General features: G+C 39.3%; 1 long non-coding RNA gene across 2 annotated transcripts in view; it reads left to right on the top strand.

Annotated features, from left to right (window-relative positions):
• The first annotated feature begins 5,103 nt into the window (after positions 1 to 5,103).
• LOC105612144 (uncharacterized) overlaps positions 5,104 to 22,768 on the top strand; it is a 63,436-nt gene continuing 45,771 nt past the window's right edge. Inside the window, exons 1-3 of one of the 2 annotated variants that reach the window (XR_003590207.3) lie at positions 5,104 to 5,301; positions 14,054 to 14,161; positions 15,791 to 15,912. This is a non-coding gene — a long non-coding RNA (uncharacterized LOC105612144). Of the gene's footprint in view, positions 5,302 to 10,857; positions 10,965 to 14,053; positions 14,162 to 15,790; positions 15,913 to 22,768 lie in introns of those variants that run through there. The other variant, XR_009601515.1, reaches the window with a different exon arrangement.

The raw sequence follows: 22,768 nt of genomic DNA, 5'->3' as shown, positions 1-22,768 counted from the left end.
AAGTAATATCTCTGCTTTTTAATATGCTGTCTAGGTTGGTCATAGATTTTCTTCCAAGGAGTAAGCATCTTTTAATTTCATGGCTGAAGTCACCATCTCCAGTGATTTTTGAAGACCAAAAAAATAAAGTCTCTCACTGTTTCTGTTGTTTCTCCTATCTATTTCCCATGAAGTGATGGGACTGGATGCCATGATCTTAGTTTCCTGAATGTTGAGCTTTAAGCCAACTTTTTCACTCTTCTCTTTCACTTTCATCAAGAGGGTCTTTAGTTCTTCACTTTCAGCCATAAGAGTGGTGTCATCTGCGTATCTGAAGTTATTGCTAATTCTTCCAGCAATCTTGATCCCAGCTTGTGCTTCATCCAGCCCAACATTTCTCATGATGTACTCTGCATATAGGTTAAATAAGCAGAGTGACAATATACAGCCTTGATGTACTCCTTTCCTGATTTGGAACCAGTCTGTTCCATGTTCAGTTCTAATTAATCTGCATATAGATTTCTCAGGAGGCAGGTCAAGCGGTCTTTTATTTCATCTCTTTAAGAGTTTTCCACACTTTGTTGTGATCCACACAGTCAAAGGCTTTGGCTTGGTCAACAAAGCTGAAGTAAATGTTTTTCTGGAACTCTCTTGCTCTTTGGATGATCCAACAGATGTTGGCAATTTGATCTCTGGTTCTTCTGCCTTTTCTAAATCCAGCTTGAACATCTGGAATACCATGGTTCACATACTGTTAAAGCCTGGCTTGGAATTTTAAGCATTACTTTGCTAGCATATGAGATTAATGCCATTGTGCAGTAGTTTGAATATTCTTTGGCATTGTCTTTCTTTGGGATTGGAATGAAAACTGACCTTTTCCAGTCCTATGGAGAATGTGAAAATTTTCAAGTTTGCTGGCATATTGAGTGCAGCACTTTCACAGCACCGTTTTTTAGGATTTGAACTAGCTCAACTGGAATTCCATCACCTCCACTAGCTTTGTAGTTTGTAGTGATTCTTCCTAAGGCTCACTTGACTTCACATTCCAGGATGTCTTGCTGCAGGTGGATGATCATACCATTGTGATTATCTGGGTCATGAAGGTAATTTTTGTATAGTTCTTCTGTGTATTGTTGCCACCTCTTCTTAATCTCTTCTGCTTCTGTTAGGTCTATACCATTTCTGTCCTTTATTGAGCCCATCTTTGCATGAAATGTTGTCTTGCCATCTCTAATTTTCTTGAAGAGATCTCTAGTCTTTCCCATTCTATTGTTTTCTTCTCATTCATTTCACTAATCACTGAGGAAGGCTTTCTTATCTCTCCTTGCTCTTCTTTGGAACTCTGCATTCAAATGGGTATATCTTTCCTTTTCTCCTTTGCTTTTGGCTTCTCTTCTTTTCTCAGTTATTTGTAAGGCCTCCTCAGACAACCATTTTGACTTTCTGCATTTCTTTTTCTTGGGGATGGTCTTGATACCTTCCTCCTGAACAATGTCAGGAACCTTGGTCCATAGTTCATCAGGCACTCTGTCTATCAGATCTAATCCCTTGAATCTATTTTTCACTTTCACTGTATAATCGTAAGTGATTTGATTTAGGTCATACCTGGATGGTCTAGTGGTTTTCCCTACTTTCTTCAATTTCAGTCTGAATTTGGTAATAGGAGTTCATGATCTGAGCCACAATCAGCTCCTGGTCTTGTTTTTGTTGACTGTATAGAGCTTCTCCATCTTTGGCTGCAAAGACTATAATCAACCTGATTTCGGTGTTGACCATCTGGTGATGTCCATGTGTAGAGTCTTCTCTTGTGTTGTTGGAAGAGGGTGTTTACTATGACCAGTGTGTTCTCTTGGCAAAACTCTCTATTGAAGCATGCCTTTGCCCTGCTTCATTCTGTACTCCAAGGCCAAATTTGCCCTTTACTCCAGGTGTCTCTTGACTTCCTACTTTTGCATTCCAGTCCCCTATAATGAAAAGGACATCTTTTTGGGGTGTTAGTTCTAGGAGGTCTTGTAGGTCTTCCTAGAACCATTCAACTTCAGCTTCTTCAGCATTACTGGTCGGGGCATAGACTTGGATTACTGTGATATTGAATGGCTTGCCTTGGAAATGAACAGAGATCATTCTGTCATTTTTGAGACTGCCTCTAAGTACTACATTTTGGAATCTTTTCTTACTATGATGGCTACTCCATTTCTTCTAAGGGATTCTTGCCCACAGTAGTAGATATAATGGTCATCTGAGTTAAATTCACCCATTCTAGTCTATTTTAGTTCACTGATTCCTAAAATGTCGATGTTCACTCTTGCCACCTCCTGTTTCACCACTTCCAATTTGTCTTGATTCATGGACCTAACATTCCAGGTTCTTATGCAATAACCTCTTTACAACATTAAACTTTACTCCACCATCAGTCACATCCACAACTGGGTGTTGTTTTTGCTTTGGCTCCATCTCTTCATTCTTCCTGGAGTTATTTCTCCACTGATCTCCAGTAGCCTATTGGGCACCTACTACCCTGGGGAGTTCATCTTTCAGTGTCCTATCTTTTTTCCTTTTCATACTGTTCATGGGTTTCTCAAGGCAGGAATACTGAAGTGGTTTGCCATTTCCTTTTCCAGTGGACCATGTTTTATCAGAACTTTTCACCATGAGCCGTACCTCCGCAGGAGACACTCAGACACAGTTCTGGCTCAGTCTGTGGAGTCTCTCGGTCTTGGCAGCCACAAGGTTTGTTTGAACCTTTGTAGTCTCTGGCAGGTAAAGTGTTTGATTCTAAATTCGAGCTTGTGTCTCCTACTTTCTTACTCAAAGATATATGGTTACCTGTATCACTGAGGAACGGACAGTGTGAAGAACAGGACTCTGCCTCCAGGCTGCACTATTGTTTTTTGAGAGCTCCTCCCTTAAGATCATTATTCAGAACTGTTCAAGGGCATGCATTGGAGCCAGGCTTAGATCACAAAACTTGACTTAGGTCAAAATTGTTTCTGTTACGTCAAAATAGGCGTTCCTGGTTCTCTTTTTCTGGTGAATCCCTGCCTTATCTGCTTATGCTATTTCCAAATGCTAATCTCAAGCCCTTGAAGCTATGCTACAGATGGACATGACATTGATAACTTGAGCACAATTTGATCACAGCAAACCCAAGGACATTTGGGCTTTCATCTCTTGAAAAGTTATTACGAAGTGTTCTACCACATTTTATATGACTGTGTTAAAAGCTTAACACAGTTGCTTGTGAATTATTGATATTTTTTTGCATTGGAATGGCAAAAATCATGCACAATCAAAGCTTTATGAAATGTCTTTGCCCAGTATTTGGTCCATTCTAGAAGTCATGAGATGAGTCAGCATATCTCATGAAAAATTTTGGAAGATTTTGTATTAATCTTTTAATAAGGATATTCTGCTTAAACACGAAAATTTGCTCTGATGCCTGTAGTCAGATTTTAGTGTTTGTGCAGGAGGTAAAAGAGAATGTAATTACAGCAGAATTCTTGTTTAGTGAATCATTGTATAGCTTACGATGTGTTCAATCTTGTCAGTTCCATTTCAAAGTGTAAGATAATGCCTGTCATATGTGCTGTGAAGTCATTCATACTGATGGGACGCCTATTTACTAGGAAAAAAATCAGGGTTTTGCAGCTATATAACAAAGAGATAGCTTGAATTTTCATGACCACTTTGCTGCAGCATTATATACCTGCCACTCTGCAACTGCCTAGGAAACAGAAGGGTGTTTATTGCAGGGAGTGCAGTAAGCTTTATCAGAGACTACGCTCTAAACCATTGCCTCTTCCTTGTGCTGAGCAGTGGAGGCCTCTCAGGTGGCTCAGTGGGAAAGAATTTGCCTGAAATGCAGGAGTCTTGGGTTTGATCCCTGGGTTGGGACAATCCCCTGGAGAAGGAAATGGCAACCTGCTCCAGTTTTCTCGCCTGGGACATCCATGGACAGAGGACTGTGGTGGGAGCAAAAGGTTGGACATGACTAGTGAATAAGTACACAGCAATGCTGAGAATACTGTTCATCTTTCACTTTAAAATCAATCAAGTATTCATTTAATTCAAAAAATATGTATTGAGTGCTACATCATGCTAGGCAGTGGAGATGCAATAATAACAGAGAAAAAATCTAGCCCTCCTGGAGACTACATTCTCAAAAGAGGAGATTAACGATAAACAATATAGAGGACTTCCCTGGTGGTCCGGAGGTTAACACTCTGAACTCCCACTTCAGGTGTCTTGGGTTCAATCCCTGGTCAGGGAACTAGGTCCTACACACTGCAACTAAAGATCCCGAGGGCCACAGCTAACACCTAGAGCTGCTGAATAAAGAAAGCAAACAATAAACAATATAAAATTAAAAAAAGGAGTTAGCTAGCTATAAAGAAAAGTGAAAGAAGAAGGATATAAAGTATTGGGCAAAGATGTTTGTAATTTTGGATAAAATGGCAAGTGAGGCTTTTACTGAGAAAATGACTTTTGAGTAAAGATGTGATGGACTGAAACAACTAGTGTATGTCTGGGAAAAGAAACCTTTCTCAGTGAGGCTGCAGCAAACGCAAAGGCCCTGTGATGAGAATGCACTGACGATTTTCAGATAAAGGAAGAAGGCAGTGTGGCTCTCCAGTGGGAAGTGAAAGGGCAGAGTAACAGGAGGTGAGGTCAAGGAAGGGATTTCAGCCTTTTACTATGCATATGAACTATTAATTTTTTCCTTTTCTTTTGCACATTTCCTCTGATAGCAGAATCATACATGTCACAGCTGAAAGAGTTCCGACTGTTACAGTAAGAATGCCAGAAGAAGACAGTGTTTTTTTTATTTTTTATTTTTGGAGGGGGTAATGTTCCCAAGCTAGCAACATAGCAAGAATGCAAGGAGAATGTTAATGTTCAGTTATTTATTTTACTTTCAAACAGGTTTTTGAATATGAAAAGGAAAGTCTCTGAGGACTGGACAACACTTTATGCTGTTAATGGAATAGAAGAGACTGAAGGTCTCTATCTCTGCCCCACCTCAGGAAGACAGGTTGTTTAGGAAGGGAGAAAGGGTGGTTGGTTGTAACCTTGAAGGGTGTGTGGCAGGGGAAAAGGGGTGCGGTGGCGGAAGCCTGTGCTGGTGGAGAAGTGCAAGTTTGCAGTAGAGCAAGTGGGCAGAGAGACTGAGTATTTTGGTGGCCATTTTTCAGGAACACATGAAAGCCAGTGCCTGTGGAAGTGTCGGGTGACAAACCTGCCTAATCCTCGGGGAACTGTCCCGCAGAAGGACACTGTTGTGTGCCCTGAGACTTTGCTGAGTGTCCTCCTGCCTCTACTGCCGTGAGTATTTCTCTGCGGGAACCTGTAAGATAGCTCCTGAATGTGCCCTGGATTCTCTCAGAATCCTGTAAAGAACAGATAGGGTCAAGTCTGGGCATTGGATATCTGGAGAGAAAGAGTCCAGGCATGGTGATCATGAAAGGCTGGACTGGTTATACGTCATGCCAGAGATACAGATGTCCAGATATACATTCTATCTCAAGAACGTGAAAATATTAAAAATTTTCCTTTTTATTTTGACCTTTTCTCCTATAGGCAGAGTCATCTATGTAGCCTCAAAAAGAATTAAAAGTGTTATAGCAGGAATGCAAAGAGAAGGGAACAATGTTCTTATGTGTGTGTGTTTCAAATTAGTAATAAAGAAGAAATATAAAGAGAAAGAAGTATCACTTTGGTTGAGTAACAAAGTTAATAATTTTATTAGTGACTTTCTTCCTTTCTGCCTATTTTTCAATTCTCTAAAAGAAAGCTGTCTGCTTCATGAAGTATTAAATAAAGTTTGTTTATACCACATAAATTATTTTCTTCAGTCATTGTTGACATATAAATAAAAAAATTATGGATTGAATCAGGTTCTATAAGCTTTCAGTTAAATTATAAACTTAGATTATGTAAACAAGATATTTGGATTAAAGAATTTAATTAATTTATAAATTCACAGACTAATCCAGGGGTCTGCAAATTATACCCATGGGCAAATCTGCCCCTCTACCTGTTTGGATAATTAAAGTTTTATTGAAACAGCCACGGTCATTTGTTTACCTATTGTCTACTGATATGTCTTACATACTGGGACCACAAAGCCTAAGAAATTTAGTGTCTGGGCCTTTCCAGAAAATACTTGCTGACCCCTGGTGATTAATCCAACTATAATTTGAGACAATGAAGTTTGAAAAATTTTCAAATGTTCAAGCAGCGTGTTTTCCAAAACTAACACGATGTGGGGGATGAAATCATATTTACGTGTATGATAATGTTTTCATCACTTTTATCATCATCAATAGTTCAAAGGCATGTAAATGTATGTGATGACATATATATTCAGATTTGGGTTTCTCAGCAGCATTAAATAAAAGGTACAGCAAAACAGTCACTGCAACAGCAATGTTAATAATTGTGTGATTATTCTTATTCTTAAATTGCATATGGTTTGCTCTTATGCTTTTGGCTAATTATGACAAATCTTAGTTAAAGCAACTTCCTAAAAAAATTTTGAGAGCAATGTCAGTATACAGTATTTAAGAACCAATGCTCTAGATTCCAGGCTTACCTGGAAGCTCAGTTGATAAATAATCTGCCTGCAATGCAGGAGGCCTGGGTTTGATCCTGGATTGGGGAGATCCTCTGGAGGAGGGCATGGCAACCCACTCCACTTCTTGCCTGGAGAATCCCTATGGATAGAGGAGCCTGGAGGGCTGCAGTGCATGCGGTCGCAAGGAGTTGGACACGACTGAGCGACTAAGCACAGCACAGCTCTAGATTCCAGTTGCTCATATTTTGCTCCTGCTCCTCTGGAAGCTTCCTACTGGTTTCCCCAACAGTCATGTTGCTCTGTTTCAGTGCATCCTTGCTTGGTTCTTGTCTAATTGCTTCTTGTTGAATAGTACACTTGACTCCTATTATCTATACTTATTTTCTTTTCTTCATCTATCCCAAGCATTTGCTCCTTTTTCCTACATCCCTACATTATACCGTACAAACCAATATTATATCTGAAGGAAACTAAGAAGGGCTACTAGCATTTCTACATCCTTTTACCCTGTTTTTATTCACATGTGAAATTTTCCTTTGGAATTTTTGAACTTCTGACCTCTCTTTCACTTTGGTTGTATTGCCATTTTCCTGTGTTCCTCTTTCTTTTCATTATAATACATTTACTCATGATCACAGCATATTCTCTTCATTCCCATGTAGTTTCTACAACACCCATCATTTTGGTGATACCACACAAATGCTCTGGGTATATGATTAGGGAATTGAGGGTGGGGAGTGAGTTCTTCTAAGATTACAAAGCTTTGTTTTGTAATCTGCCTGATTCTGCAACCTTTCAATCCACACAGTGGAGGCTATTTAATTCCTATCTGTAAATTCAACTCAACTTCTCAGACCAATTTCTCTTAAGTAGTAGGAATTTTTAAAAATTTGGCCAAAAATATCCTATCAAGTTAGCATAGTCCTTTTTTCTCCGACTTTGTACAACAAATTAAACATTCTTGTGACCAAATTAGTTCTAAGAACTGGTTCCTCTTATTCTGCAACAACTGGTGTTGAACTCAGTATACACTCTGTTGGATCTCCACTCCCCTAAAAATGGGAGTGATATCTATCTAGTTTGGTCATTCAGGTCTTATCCAGTCACTCAATTTTGTAGCTAAGACTATCTTTTTGATCTCCGTGACCTGACCTTGATTAAATTAAGAGAGGTCTTTCAAAGCAACAAAGAGACTTTATCCTGTTGGAATAAATCAGTAACGCTTGACAATGTGTTTAGAATTAATTGGTCTTGTTGGAATAAGCCCAACCTTAGCTCTTCACACCTAGGGCTTACATTGGAGAAAGTAATGAATCTACATTCTTCACATTAGTTTCTGAGCATCTAAGCACTGCTACAGAAAATTAAAACAAAACAAAAGCACAAGGATGACTAATATGCATTAAATTCATAGTAACCACTTCTACTGGCCCATGAACGCTGATAGGCACTTTTTTTCTATTTCCTAAGCAAATTTGTCCTTCTACTTTTCATTACGGTAATATCAAACCTAAGTAATTCCCCCCAAGCATCTGCCTCTAGTCATTTTTTCCCTTCACATCTCACCTCATTTTCTGCAATGAATTCTAATAGAGAAAATGGGTGGCCTTAGACAGAAACTCTCTCAATGTTCCAGAATTATGTCTACATAGCACTACACTACTCCCACCTTTCTTTCTTCATTTCCTACAGGCTTTTTTTTTTTTTTTAACTGCATAAAGACTTTCTCCAGTTGCATCAAGCAGAAGCTCCTCATTGCAGCGCACAGGCTTCTTGCAGTGGAGCACAGGCTCTAAGCAGGCACGCTTCAGTAGTTGTAACTCATGGGCTTAGTTGCTCTGAGGCATGTGGGATCTTCCCGGACCAGGGACTGAACTTCTGTCCCCTCCATTGGCAGGCAGATTTTTAACCACTGGCCCACCAGAGAAGCCCCTTTCCTACAGCTTTAATGGGAAGGATCTGATTCTTCCTCTCAGGCTACTCCCCCATCCTTGAACTGAAACTGGAAATTATCCTCTCTTCTTTTCTGTCTCTAATTTCTCCCACGTTTCTTGTTCTGTTTTACTCACTGGATTCAAGTGCATGATATTAAACCAACAAAAAGATGAACAGGAAGAAGGCAAGTGCACCAGAACAGTTCTCCCTGGATCTTACATCTCTTTAGCTACTGACCTCGCTCTGCTTTTTATAGGCCAAATGCTTAAACAAATTACCCGTAGTTTTGTCTTTGCTTACTAACCTCCTGCTGGTTTCTCAAGGGGAAATTGCTTCTTACTCTTCCACAGACTGAAATTGCTTTCATTAAGCTCACAAATGACATTTCTGCCCTTAGATCTGCCCCCTTGTCTTGATCCCTCAAAAGGATTTGACACCTTTGATCACTTTCTCCTTTCAGAAAAACACCCTCTCTTATTGTTTCCTAAGAAAATACACTCTTGTGATCTTCTCTGATTTCCCAGGGTACTTTTTTTTTTTTTTCATTCCTCTTTGTTGGCTCTCCTCTATGTATTCACAGAAAGTGTGGTTTCCCTCATGGCTATGGTTCAGTCTCCTTCATTCCAGTCTACCCATTGTTCCTAAGTAAACAGCTCCCATAATTACTGTCATTTTTGATATTCCAAAAACTACACCCTTCCCCAGATTTCTAGTACTAAATGTCTCTCCTGACCTCTGGACCTATAAACCTAATAAAAGACTTTACACACCCATTTTTTCTGGTTTGCAAGGTATTGCAAACTAACTTGTCCAAATGTGAATTTATCAAGTTGTGTTCCCAATCTCCACAAAAAATTCTCTTGCTATGTCTCCTATCACCTTACTCACTGACTTGCTCAAAATGGTGACATGGAATATCTTTCTTGACTACTTCTATGTATCCTCATCCTCTATCATGTTAATCTTGAGGGAATGTCTAGCTTGACCACTCAGGTCTTGTTTCATCACCTAGTTTCGTAGCTGGGACCCTATTCCTTGGAGCAAGACCTCTGGGATCTGACCCTGTCTTTCTGAAGAAGCAACTCGACTCGATCAAAATGCATCTTTAAAATCAAGAACTCTGTTCTCAACCTGTTGGAATAGTCAGTCATTCATGAGGATGGCTTTAGAATCAATCTTGTTGAAACAAGTCAGACGTTACCTCTTCACATTGAGTTCTTAGCTCAAAGAAAGTAACAAACCTGCATTCTTCATGTTTCTCTCTGAACACTAGGCATTGTTTCAGAAATTAAAAAAAAAAAAAGAGGTCTAGTTGATTTACAATATTATATTAGTTTCACATGTACAACATAATGGTTCAACATTTTTATTGATTATACTTCATTTAAAGTTATTATGAAATATTGGCTATATTCCTCATGCTGTACAATGAAACTTAAAGCAATTCTTAAACCTCTCAAGACAATGGAAGAGGCAAAATTGGCAGAATTTTCTTATTGTGCCTCTGCTATCATTCCTGCCATTTCCTCAGTTCCAAAGACAATAAGTCTCTCTACCGTCTCACTTGATTTCTAATTTCCAATGTAGGTGTCTGTTTGCTTTCACTACTTTGTGAACTCCTTTGGTTAAAAGTGTAATTGATATGTTTTTGTATTTCTAGCTACCTTTCTAGTTCAGTGCCTGAAGTTCAGAAGAGAATGAATAAACAAACAAGTAATTGATTCCTCTAATATTCAGTCGGGCTTCCCTGGTGACTTAGTAGTAAAGAATCTGCCTGCCAATGCAGGAGATGCAGGTTCTATCCCTGGGTCAGGAAGATCCCCTGGAGAAGGAAATAGCAACCTATTCCAGGATTCTTGCCTGAGAAATCCCACGGAAAGGGAAGCTTGGAGGGCTACAGTCCATGGGGTCACAAAAGAGTAGGGCATAGTGACTCAACAACAACAACAATATTCAGTCACCTGCCTGCCCTGAACTGCATCTCCTGCTTGCCTTTTAGAAGACCTTGGACTGCCTTCTGTCCTCATCTCTAGACCCTAAGTGGACTTGTCTTAGATTATTTGGATGCAAACCAGGAAGCTGAGATTGACATTTATGCCAATTATATTAAACCTCAGACAGATCTGATTTTGTTTACAGGTGCCTTTTGTACTTCCAGACTCTCAAACAGGGCGCACATGACCTATGTCACTGTTTATGGGAAGCTACAGGCGTAACAGTTCTTGATATGTCAGTTTTGGTCACTTAGCTCTTTGAGACATAATATTTATATTAAAACAGGAACAAATTATGCAGCCAGATGCAAAATTTACAGGAATTTTAAAAATAAAATGTAAGATTTCAAGACAAGAAACTTCAAAGAAATTTTGTGATGGGGCAGGCCAGTCTCTCTTAAACTTTCATACACTGAGAATATGCCTTTTGCTCTTCTCTTTTGGGATACTGAACTTCAAAAGTTAAGTTAGGAGCATTGGAGGTATGTGATGTGTAAATGTAAGTGTGTGTGTGTGTGTTGGAGGAAGGTTTGTGTATGAAGATGCTGCAGAAAGAATTTTTGATGCCAAAAAAATCACTTTAAACAAAGCTTGAAACCTCTTCTAAGTTTAGTATTGCAGGGCTACTACTGAATAGCCTAGTTTACATCTGAATCCAAAGCTTTTTGATACCAAAATCTAACAATTTTAGTAAAGGAAGAAGTCCCTTAAATTGTTCATCCCCGCAGACAGTATGCAGTGAAATGCCTTATTGCTTTGCTTATTGAATTGCTTGTAATGGGAATATGAGAGTCATCTGTCATACACAGAGTTAGCAATGTCTCTTGGTATGTCTAGATTTAACAATAGGATTTGAATGTTATTGTATTAACAAACAAGTAAAACCATTAGAGCATCACAAAATTAGCATTAGTAATTCAGCTTAAGGAATTTTCATGAGGGTTTAAAAATCCCTTTAGAAAAGCTAAAAGGCATGCTTCGGTGTTTTCTGTCTTGGCTAACCACAGCAAAGATGGCATGTGTTTCTTAATTTTTACCAAAAGGAACAGATGGAGATCTGAATTTTGAAAGCTTTGCTTTTTAAGGAGTCTTTACCAGGCAAATGATTTAGACACACATGTATTAAAGTAATATTTTTTTTTCTATGTAAAATTAACTTTCCATAAATTAAGCTATTTTTTCAAGTCAGGGACAGAAGTTTTAAGGTCTATTATTATTATTATTATTTTTAAGAAAGATATGTGAGGAATAGAGAGCATGGATTTGTTGAGTGATTTTGAAAAATGCCTTTGATCTATTTGTGGTTTCTGTGTCCATAAAAGAAGGAGGCCATGCACAAAACTCCAGGCTCTTTCTCCCTTCAGTAGGCTGTGATATTATTGTAATAAACAAGAGTCTGGACAGAAGCTTCCCAAATGCAGGTCAGGGAAACAGGTAACATCTCGTGCTTCTAGATTTGTTAGGCAAAGTTGGCATTACATATTGTACTCTCTGATGAGAATGTATCAATGTAAGACAATTTAGGCCAACCTCTGCACTTTTTTAAAAGTTTCTCTTTTGAAAGTCTTTATTTATAGAATGGAAAAGATAATGGAGGAAATATGAAGTGCATATGTTCTTTATATCTTTGAGTCCTTCAATGACACAGAACAAAAGTGTTAGGAAAATCTTCCTGCTCATTATTGGCTAACACGAGTCAGTGATGTACTTGAAGGAAGCCTTGTGTTTTTATGTTGTTGTGTCTAGACAGCCAGATTCTTCACCGCAATTCAAAGAATGTGCCGCCAGTGTTGATGACATATTAAAGGAAGGAAAAACAAATGTAATAAATTTCCAAAATATGCTATTTAAACTCACTGAAAAAATGAAGCAAACAATGATTTTCGTAAATAGTACCTGCACTCCTTCAGCAATATGTCCACAGAATTTTAAGGTACAAAAGTAATTGTGAGCTATAATCTGATAGCCTTGGAGGATTTTATTTTATGTAATTTTGAAATGAATGTGTGTGCAGAAAATATTTCTGTGATTGAATAATGGCAATAAAACAGTGTTACTTTAGCGCTGGCAGTGGGCTCAGATGGTCTATTTGAGTTTTGCGGATTAAACCAAAGATTCTTGGTAAGAAACATCAGTATATTATAAATAGCAAGATAGAAAACCATTGACTCAGCAGGAGCTGCATATTTGGGAGAGAAGAGAGAAGATTTGAAGCTGCATAAACACAACAGATATTAAAAATCTAGTTTAAGAAGAAAACTTATTGAACAAAATGTTATTTGAAAAATTTTAATGGTATAGATGTGAGGGTTTTTTGCAGTGATCCAGTAGGTATATTATCCATCACATACATCAAGTAGAACAAGGAAATGTAAATGCCCTGCAATTAGAAGACCTCAGTTCAACCTCCAAGAAAGCAGCCCTTTAAATTACCTTTTATGTTGATGAAACTTTCAGAGAAATTAAGGGTCTTTAAATAGCAGTCTACACAAACCAACCTATGACTTTTTTGTCTCAAGTCATTGTTCATACAGGAAGTCACTAAAGGAAGTTCACTCTTCCTTAAACTTAATTTGGGATAAGGACTTTTTTTTCCTTTTATATATTTTGTAAGGTTCCTTGAGGCCACAGTGAAGAACTGGGCTTAGGTCAGTGATGAGTAGGGTCATGGTTCATGGTGAGTATTAAAATAATGGTAGGTAAAATAATAATAATAATGATGACAATAACTGTAGTAACCAGCAATCTTTTGCAAATACTAGAATATCTCCCAACAAATGATTGCATTTCAGTAATCCTCATAGTAAAACTTTAAGTAGTGTTGAAAATTATTTATATGGGACGGTCCATTGAATTTTTCCTTTCATCTACTTGTTGAGCCCCAAAGATTAAGAATTTGTGTTTCTACAAATAAAAAAGAAAAAGAAAGAAAAAAAGTATTTGTGTATCTATTGAAAACTTCTCCCTCTTCCCCAAAGGGAGCAGGTTGGGGTCTAAAAGAGTTAGCCACAAGTATAAAGACAAATGCAAGAGGAGAGATCATAGTCGTATAATTTAAAATATCAGCTAACTTGCAATAATGGTAGCTTTAATGAGCAGGTAACCAGCAAAACATATTGCCTGTTTCATTTAAAAAAAAACAAACATACTAGCAAAATATCATCATGCCACATAGAAATTTATTTATAACTTTCTATTATGAAATTTTCTATTAGGAAATATTATAAGGAGTTCTCATGTACTTACTCCCCAGCTTTAACCACTATCTCAGATATTTTACCGTTTTTTTTTCAGTATATATGTTAATCTGTAACTCCAAAATATGAAGACTTTTAAAAATAACAAAAAGCCCTTATTGCATTGAAAATTTCAATTCAAGTGGAAATTCATGAAGTCTGTTAACTTTCAGTCTATTAACTTTCTTTGGCACAGAGAAATTATATCTAAAATTTAGAGAAAAACATGAACTTGAAATAAATTCTTTCCAGAAATTCAGCTCAGTTGCACAAAGAAACAAACAGGTTGCTGGTCTTCCCAGAAATATACTTACTTTGTTTTCTGTCTTTTATAGCATTCCATGTATATGAGTGCGAAATTGAAGAGTCAGAATGGAAGTGTTTGTGCATTATTTGGCTTTTCTCAGATCATGCATATTGATCATTCACAATTCTCTGCACAGGTGAATGTCTCACAGGTCTGAAAAGTGAAACCAAGGGGACTGTGGTCAATGGAGAAAGGAAGTCACATTTGGCAGCAAACTCTTACAAAGCCTTGACCATTTCAAACCACGTTACCAATTCCAGTGATCATTTTAGAAAAACAGAAAATAATATGGAATATGTTTACATAGTGAGAAAATCTGTAGACCTACATGATCAATGAAAATGGCGACATTCATAGAAAGGAAAATCTTTAAAGTTTCAGAGTACAGACAGGGAGGTGATCCAATACCACCCTCTGACGCTAGTGTCACTCCCTTTGGGTGACCATGAGAATTTTAGTGGTTAATTTGAGGTGTCAGCATGGCTTGACTTTGGCACCCAGATGTTTGAACAAACTTCGGTTTTAGATGTGACTAACATTTAAATCACTAAACTTTGAGTAAAGACGATTATCTTCCATACTGTAATAGGTCTGACCTAATCCGTTGAAGCCCTTAAGAGAAAAATATGAGATTCCCTGAGAAAGAAGCGCTCTGACTCTAATTTGCCTTCAGAGTCAGTACTGCCACATTAGCTCTTCCCTGTGTCTCCTGCCTGCCAGCCTGCCCTGAAGATTTGGGACTCGCTGGCCTATGCGAGCCAATTCCTTAATAAATCTGTTTCCATCTCATGTATCTATATCTACACAGACACACACACTGCACACACACATTTTGTTTCTCTAGATAACACTAAATCAGGGATGAAAGAACTCTTTTGTGTTGTAGAGAAATAACTGCATTCAAACAATGTTACATATTTTGACCGAGCTCTAAGAAAATGTGAATCATAAGATCTTAGGATTATAAAAGAACTTAGAGCTAATTTAGTCAAAAATTTCACCCATATATCATTAAAATTGTAATAATAAGGGTTAGATGATTCCTATGTATTACGTATAATATTCACAATACTCCAAGTTAATACACAGTTTTATATATGAGAAGATGAGGCTCAAAGAAATAAATAACTTCTCATGATGACCCGGGTGGCAGTCACTAAGTCAGAATCTGAATATCTGAATTGAATACTCTTTGAATCTAAAGTCCATTGTTTTTCTATTGGGTTTAGTGGCTTTGTTTCAATGTGTCTCCCAAATGTTAGGACATTTTTGGTGATGTAGAATTTTGTTTTGCAAAGCCCATTATATGACTGTTGTATATAAAAATATCTTTGTTAGAAAGCCTTTCATATTTTGAGTCAGATCTTATGTGTTTTGCCCTTTATGACATTTTCACATGTCAATTCTTCAAATACTTGAAGCTAGCCATCTGATCCAATATATTTCCTTTTTAAATTTAAAAACACGTTTTGTCATAGGAAACAATATCAAGATTCCCTCCCTCTTGATTGTTTTCACTGATGTTCTTTGGCTAGCTGCTCCTTAGTAAGCTCCAGCAACTGTTTCAAAAGTTGGACTCTAGTATTATCTACTCAAAGAATAATGGAATATCTTTCCCTCTTGTTCTAGACTCCATGCTATTTTAATGCAGTCTAAGATTTACTAGCTTTTTAAAAAAATTAAGTATGGCAATTTACAAAATTGTGTTAGTTTCAAGTATAAGATTTACTAGCTTTTTAATGTAGTTTCATGTCTCTTTTTATAGATTTCTTTACAAGAACCAGTCTCTCATCTTTGTATCTGTGGGATCAATATTTGCAGGACTTCAAATTTATCCACATTAAAATTCATGTTATTAGTTTCAACCTAATGGTCAAGTCTATCAAGGTATGTAATATTGTATATTCTAACTTTTTCAATGTACAATTTTGGTTAATTTGTATTAAGAGTTTAATTTAGATATATTAAATATAAAGTATTACAACAATAGGGTGATAGAAAAGCTTAGTGAAAACTTTTTCAGAAGTATTTTAGAGAAGTCATTTAGAGAAATAAAACCTGGAGTTTTATTTGCCTTGAAGTCCTAGTTGAAATCATTAGCTGTGAATATATTGCTGTGAGAAAGACTCATATACAAATGAAATTATCAAAGATTGATCTTTGAAAAAACAATTAACCTTTAAATATGGAAAAGCCCACTTCAGGTAAGGAAGACAAACAGCAAATTCTTGAAAACATTTGAGGGTAAGAATCAGTCTTGTTCTGAAACATGGTAGGGGTGATATAAACATTTTTAGTAGAATCAAGGAAAGGGGTAAAGAAAGACAGATGAGAAAGCAATGGGGAAAAAAAGTGCAGCATTGAGAAAGAGGGCATTTGATGGTGTCAAAACTGCAGATGGATCAAAGAGAAGTGGAAAGAGACTTCTAGATTTGGCAGTTGTAAAAATGGTCACCAGAGATAGCAGAGGCCCAGTTACAACCAAATGTTTGGGGCAGAAGTCAGATTGTGAGGTGTGAAGGAGTGTATTGGAGACAAGGACGCAGCGGTTGAGACTGTCGGCAGAGATTTCATGCTTTTAGAGAGCTACAGGCTGGTGGCTCTATTGAGCAGGTAGAACCAAGGGTTTTTGTAGTTAGGGAAGATGCCTTGGCTGAGAGAAGAGACATTGATGATGTGAGAGAAGGGAAGAGACTTCCAAGCATTCCAGTGGTTAAGACTCTGTGCTTCCAAAGGAGGGGTTTGGTCAGGGAACTAAGATTCTACATGTCACACCTTGTGGCCAAAAGATAGAGAGAGAGGATAATTAAAGGCAGAAATCTTGGGAAAAACTTCCTGGGTTGGATAAAGAGCTGAGCTGAATTTGTGAGTTTTGTTGAAAAGGATAAGCATGTTGTCCAAAGACTGAGACTCCAGGATGGCATGGAGGCTGAGTTATGATTCTGTGTAGCTGAGGTGGGGATTAGGTGCTTTTCAGGGTGGCTTCCCAGGTGGTGCTAATGGTAAAGAATCCACCTGCTGAAAAAACAATGCAAGAGACACAAGAGACATAGGTTTGATCCCTGGGTCGGGAAGATCCTCTGGAGTAGGAAGTGGCTACCCACTCCAGTATTCTTGCCTGGAAAATTCCATAGACAGACGAACTTGGTGGGCAACAGTTCATGAGGTCACAAAGAATCGGACACGACTGAGCGTGTGCACACACACACACACACGCGTGGAAAGGAAAAAAATAACTCAGCTCTGCTTGGGAGGACTTCAGTTGCTCCATAATGAAGCAGCAACAATGAGAACGTAGTCATGGTTTTCTCAAGATATGTTGAAATTGCACAGGGGTGTGTGTTAGTTTGTGCTAGGGCAGCCATAACACAGTGCTACAGGCAGCATGGGGAAATTTACATTCTCATCACCTCGAAGGCTGGAAGTCTGAGAGATTCAGGAATGGCCAGGGTTGGTTTCTTTGGAGGCCTCTTTCCTTGCCTTGTAAATGGTTGTCTCTTTCTATCTTCACATTTTTTTCCCCCTCTTTGTGCATATATGTATCTTAGTATACTTTTCCTATAAGGACACCAGTCATATGGATTAGAACCCTCCCCAATGCCCCCTCCCCTGTATAACCACATATTACCTATAAAGGCCCCATCTCCAAATAACATCACACTCTGAGATACTAGAGGTTATTGACTTCAACATATGAATTTGGGGGGTAAGGAGTTGGGATAAAGGGACACAATTCAGCCCATAATAGGAGGAATGCAGTCAACCATGGTCAAATAATGGAGAAGGAAATGGCAACCCACTCCAATACTCTTGCCTGGAAAATTCCTTGGATGGAGGAGCCTGGTAGGCTACAGTCCATGGGGTTGCAAAGAGCTGGACACGACTGAGCGACTTCACTTTCTTTCTTTCTAGTTCCTTTCAGAGAAGGAAATGGAAACCGATTCTAGTGTTCTTGCCTGGAGAATCCCATGGACAGAGGGGCCTGGTGGGCTATGGTCTACGAGGTTGCAAAGTGTCGGACACAACTAAGTAACTAACACACACACACGTGGACAAATAAAGAAATTCCACTTCTTTATTTTCTTGTGGACGAATGTGTGGTAGAGAATAGAGCTCAACATTTAGGGTGTGTGGGGCAAGCAGAAAAATGGCCCCCAAACATGTCCATATCCTAATCCCTGGAAACTGGTGATATGTAACTTTATATGGCAAAACGGATCTTCAGATGTCATTTAGTTAAGGAGTTTGAAATGACAGAATTATCCTAGATAATCCAAGTGAATCCAGTCTAATCACATTGATGCTTAAAAGTGGAGAAACTTTCCCCACTGAGTTCAGTGTTAGAGGGAGATGTGATTCTAGAAGTAGGGTCAGGGAGATGTAACAGTGCTGTAGGAGGAAGGGGGCAAGGAGAAAAGGAAAGCAGGCAGCTTCTGGAAACAAGAAAAGGCAAGGGAATAGATTCTTCCCTAGAGCCTAGAGCCTCAGAACTCACCTTTGTCAGCATCTTGATTTTAGCTCAGTGAGACCTGTGTGACCCTTCTGATCTATAGAACTGTAATACAATAAATTTAAGTTTGTGCTAATAAGTCATAGCAGAAATAAAGAAGCAACATGGGTTACTATGCTACTATGCACAGGAGTCACAGGTTGTTGATGTTCAGGTGCTAAGACTGTCTGACTCTTTGCTACCCCATGGACTATAGCCTGCCAGTCTCTTCTGTTTCCATTTCCTTCTACAGGGGCTCTTCCTGACCCAGGGATTGAACCCATGTCTCCTGCATTGGCACCCAGATTTTTTACCATTAAGCCACCAGGGAAGCCCAGAAATCATCAGAGGTCTATTTAAAGTCCTGTTTCTGGTTCAGTATGTCTGAGGTGAAGCCTTAAAGTCTGCATTTCTAACCAGATCCCAGGTGAGGCCAGTGCTGCTGGACTAGGGACCACACTTTGAGAAGCAAAGGTTAGGGAGACCATGCATTCAAATCTCTATATTATAGATTAAGGACTTATAGACACTGCAGAGCTGCCTTTGACTCCCAGCAACCCTCTACTTTTTTCACCGTACATTACCCTAGTACAAAAAAAAAAAAAATTAAAATTAAAAAAAAAAAAAGAGAAGTCCATCAGAAAGTAGCAGGCAAGGAAAGGTGCCAATATTTGGAAAATTTGGCTCCAGAGCCTCTGTGTGTTTATGGTGCCTGTGAGGTGTGCTGGCGGACACTGAGCTGACACAAACTGTTAATTACCCACACTTTAGTAAACTAACAGCTGTTTGCTACGTGCAGCAAGCTGAGAGCTCTCTTGATTCCCAGGGGTTTCTAATTTCCTAGGTGTCAGCAAGTTCAAGAGAGAAATTTTAGGGCAAAAGAGCATTTTGTTGTGACAGTTTAGGAGAGTCATATCCAGGAAGAGTTTCAAAAGCTGTAGATAACTGTAAACCCAGAACTGTAAACACAAAGGGAGTGTTTCCAGTGACCTGAAGGCTCCGTTCTATATTTATCTTGTCACCCAAAACACTCTGTAATTATGGGAGAGCCCAACGTCAGCTGATCTCTTTGGGGATGGCGCTGGCTAAAGGGTTTGAGGAAAACGACCAGGCTTATTAAAGAGGATGTAGAACCCCCATGTCGGATGTAACAGAAATCCAAGGTGAAAGTCAGAAAGGAAAGGATTCTAAGAAGAAGGCAAGGACATGTGAGGAGAGCTGGTGGGCAAAGGATGATAATGAGGAATGAGGAAAAAATGTACAACCGAGGCTACATGGAAACTCCCACCATTCAGAACCTTAAGGAGTACTCATAGGTACCAGGACTGAGGTGCTTTTCAAATGACAGAAACTGAAGATCACGTGAGATGCCTGCCGTAGTGTGCTTTTCTCAGATCCTTAGAAGTTCTTTTAACTGTTTATTATGGAAAATTCCAAACATCCAAAAGTAGAGAGCATGACATATTAAGCTCCCACACAGCCAACCCAGACTCAGTAATGACCACCTCATAACCCATCTTCGTTCATCTGTTCCATCTGCTTAATGTCTCTCATCATCTCTTTCTCCACTGGACTGTATAGACGCACAGCCCAGTCATCATGGAAAAAGCATTTCACGTGGAGAGCAGAGTAAGCACACCCAGGACAGAGGGTGTCAGGTAAAGAGGTCTATGTAAGTGGAATGGAGGGAGTGAGGGAGAGGTGGGGTGGGGGGATGAGATCTGAGATGTCACAGGGCAGACCCGCAGAACAGATGTGGTGTGTAGGTTTTTGTGGCTTTTTGCAACAGCTTTGGTTTTTACTCTGAGCAAGGACTTTAGAGCAGGAAGTGAAGTGAAGTGAAGTGAAGTTGCTCAGTCGTGTCAGACTCTTGCGACAACTTGGACTGTAGCCCACCAGGCTCCTCCGTCCATGGGATTTTCCAGGCAAGAATACTGGAGTGGGTTGCCATTTCCTTCTCCAGGAGATCTTCCCGACCCAGGGATGGAACCCAGGTCTCCTGCATTATAGGCAGATGCTTTACTGTCTGAGCCACCAGGGAAGTCTCGAGTGACTAGCAATTGTGGGAAGCTAAAGTTGCAAAGACAAAGGGAGTGAAATATTATCACTGGAGCACCATAAAAGAGGAGCTGCCTAGTAGGAGCTGTGTGTGTGTGTGTGTGTGTGTGTGTGTGTGTGTGTGTGTGTGTGCGCTAATTCGCTTCAGTCATGTCCGACCCTTTGCAACCCCATGAACTGCAGCCCACCAAGCTCTTCTGTCCATGGAATTCTCCAGGCAAGAATACTGGAGTAGGTAGCATAGCTAACACCCACACTGTGGGTGTTATTCCTTTTTCCAGGGGATCTTCCTACCTAAGGATTAAACCCAGGTCTCCTGCATTGCCGGTGGACTCTTTACCATCTGAGCCTCGAGGAAAGTCCAGTTGGAGCTGTAGTTATAATCAAGAATGAAACTATGGTCAAGAACTTTGCTTCAAAGGACAGACACAAAATTCAGAGGATGATATAATAGTGGGAGGGATCCCTTCCACCCCTATCTGTGGGTTCCTGTATTTATGTAATCTGGTGATTAAGGAAATGGTACTATGTATTCCTTGGGGCCCCATGGACTCTAGTCTGCCCAGCTCCTCTGTTCATGGAATTTTCCAGGCAAAAATACCAGAGTGGGTTGCTGTCTCCTTCTCCAGGATCTCTTCCTAACCCAGGGATAGAAGTCATGCCTTCTGCGTCTCCTGCATTGGCTGGTGGGTTCTTTACCACTGTGCCACCTGGGAAACCCACCACCAATGAGATCAGGCACATATTCTTCCTTGGTCTCTATTCTATGAACCTGGGCTGAAATTTGTATGTGTGTGTCTGTGTGTATGTGGAGAAAGAGATTAGAAAATGGTTTTTGATTTTGCTCCCTTGACTTGGCCTTATTACTCACACTGTGTAGCTACACATGTGGAGGAGACTAGAAAATTTCAGTCAATCCTACTCCCATCTTCATGAGGCTACTCTGAAAAAAGAACACTTTTCTTGTGTATATTAATAATTGATCCTTGAACAATGTTAGTTATGCTGACCTTCAAGCAACTAAACCTTTTCAGACTGAAACCTCAAGCACCCTTAAGTACATAGTTCTTTCAGTACATTAGCTGAAATTAGCTGCATCAATCCAACGTCACACTTCCTACATCCCTACTTTGTAAACAATCTAAGAATTAATAGGACCTGTAAGTCTATCACAGTCCCAGTCCCTCATCCGTAAACATCAGCAAATCCCTAGTGTCCAATAAATGGTAACATAAAGATTCGCGTTATTATGACCCTGCAAGGACCCTGGGGACACAAACACTAGTTCTAAGTGGAGACCTTCTGTCAGAAACTGAAAATCATCTTGGTTTCATTCTCAGCAGAATCCTGGTTGGTGTATGCCAGTTGTCCAAAATCTTCAAACTGTGACTTGAAATGTGATGGGGAAACATCTCCCATGAAGGAGTTTACTGTGGCATTATATTTAGCTTGGTGAAACAATCCCTGATCCAACTGCCTCCTTTTTTAATGGCATGTGAGAAAACTTAGACTCGAATGGGAATCTGCACTCTACCACGATATACCAGATGCTCGTCTGAGGGTCCTTCTTCCCCATCATGCTCATTCAAAAATCATTTCCACTTTTTCTCTCTTTTTTCTAATATTTAGTTTCATTTATTTATTTGGCTGCGCTGGGTCTTAGTTGCTTTGCGGCAGTGAGCTCTTCAGTCTTTGTTACGGCACGTGGGATCTTTCACTGTGGTATGTGGGACCTAGTTCCCTGCCAGGGATTGAGCCCAGAGCCCCTGCATTGGGAGCACAGAGTCTTGGCCACTGGACCATCAGGGAAGTCCTTCCATATTTCGTTCTGAACCCTGTGTGCCTAGGTACACAACTGTTTAGTGGCACAGTACCCACAAGTTGCTACCTTTCATTTGCAGCACATTTCATGAAGCCATTGTCCACCTCACACGCCCTTCTAGTTATTGTGTGTCTAAGTGTCATCTGCTACCATCACCAATTCCTCTGGAAATCCTCAGACATCTTTCTGAGAATGGTTTCCTTGCAGCCCAGGCCAACACACAAAATGTTTATGTCTCTGAGGTGCCTCTCTGCATTTTTTTTCCTGAGTTTTTTTTCCTCTTAAATTTCAACATTTGATATTTGTGCAGAAACTTCATCATATATTTGTTCTTAATGCATAAATATTATTATATTACTTTTTGGAGTGTTTCT

This window comes from Ovis aries, chromosome 8 (genome assembly GCF_016772045.2).
Source record: "Ovis aries strain OAR_USU_Benz2616 breed Rambouillet chromosome 8, ARS-UI_Ramb_v3.0, whole genome shotgun sequence".
Classification (NCBI taxonomy): Eukaryota; Metazoa; Chordata; class Mammalia; order Artiodactyla; family Bovidae; genus Ovis; species Ovis aries.
The sequence above is the reverse complement of the archived record's forward strand: the minus strand, read 5'-3'. Positions and strand labels throughout refer to the sequence as shown.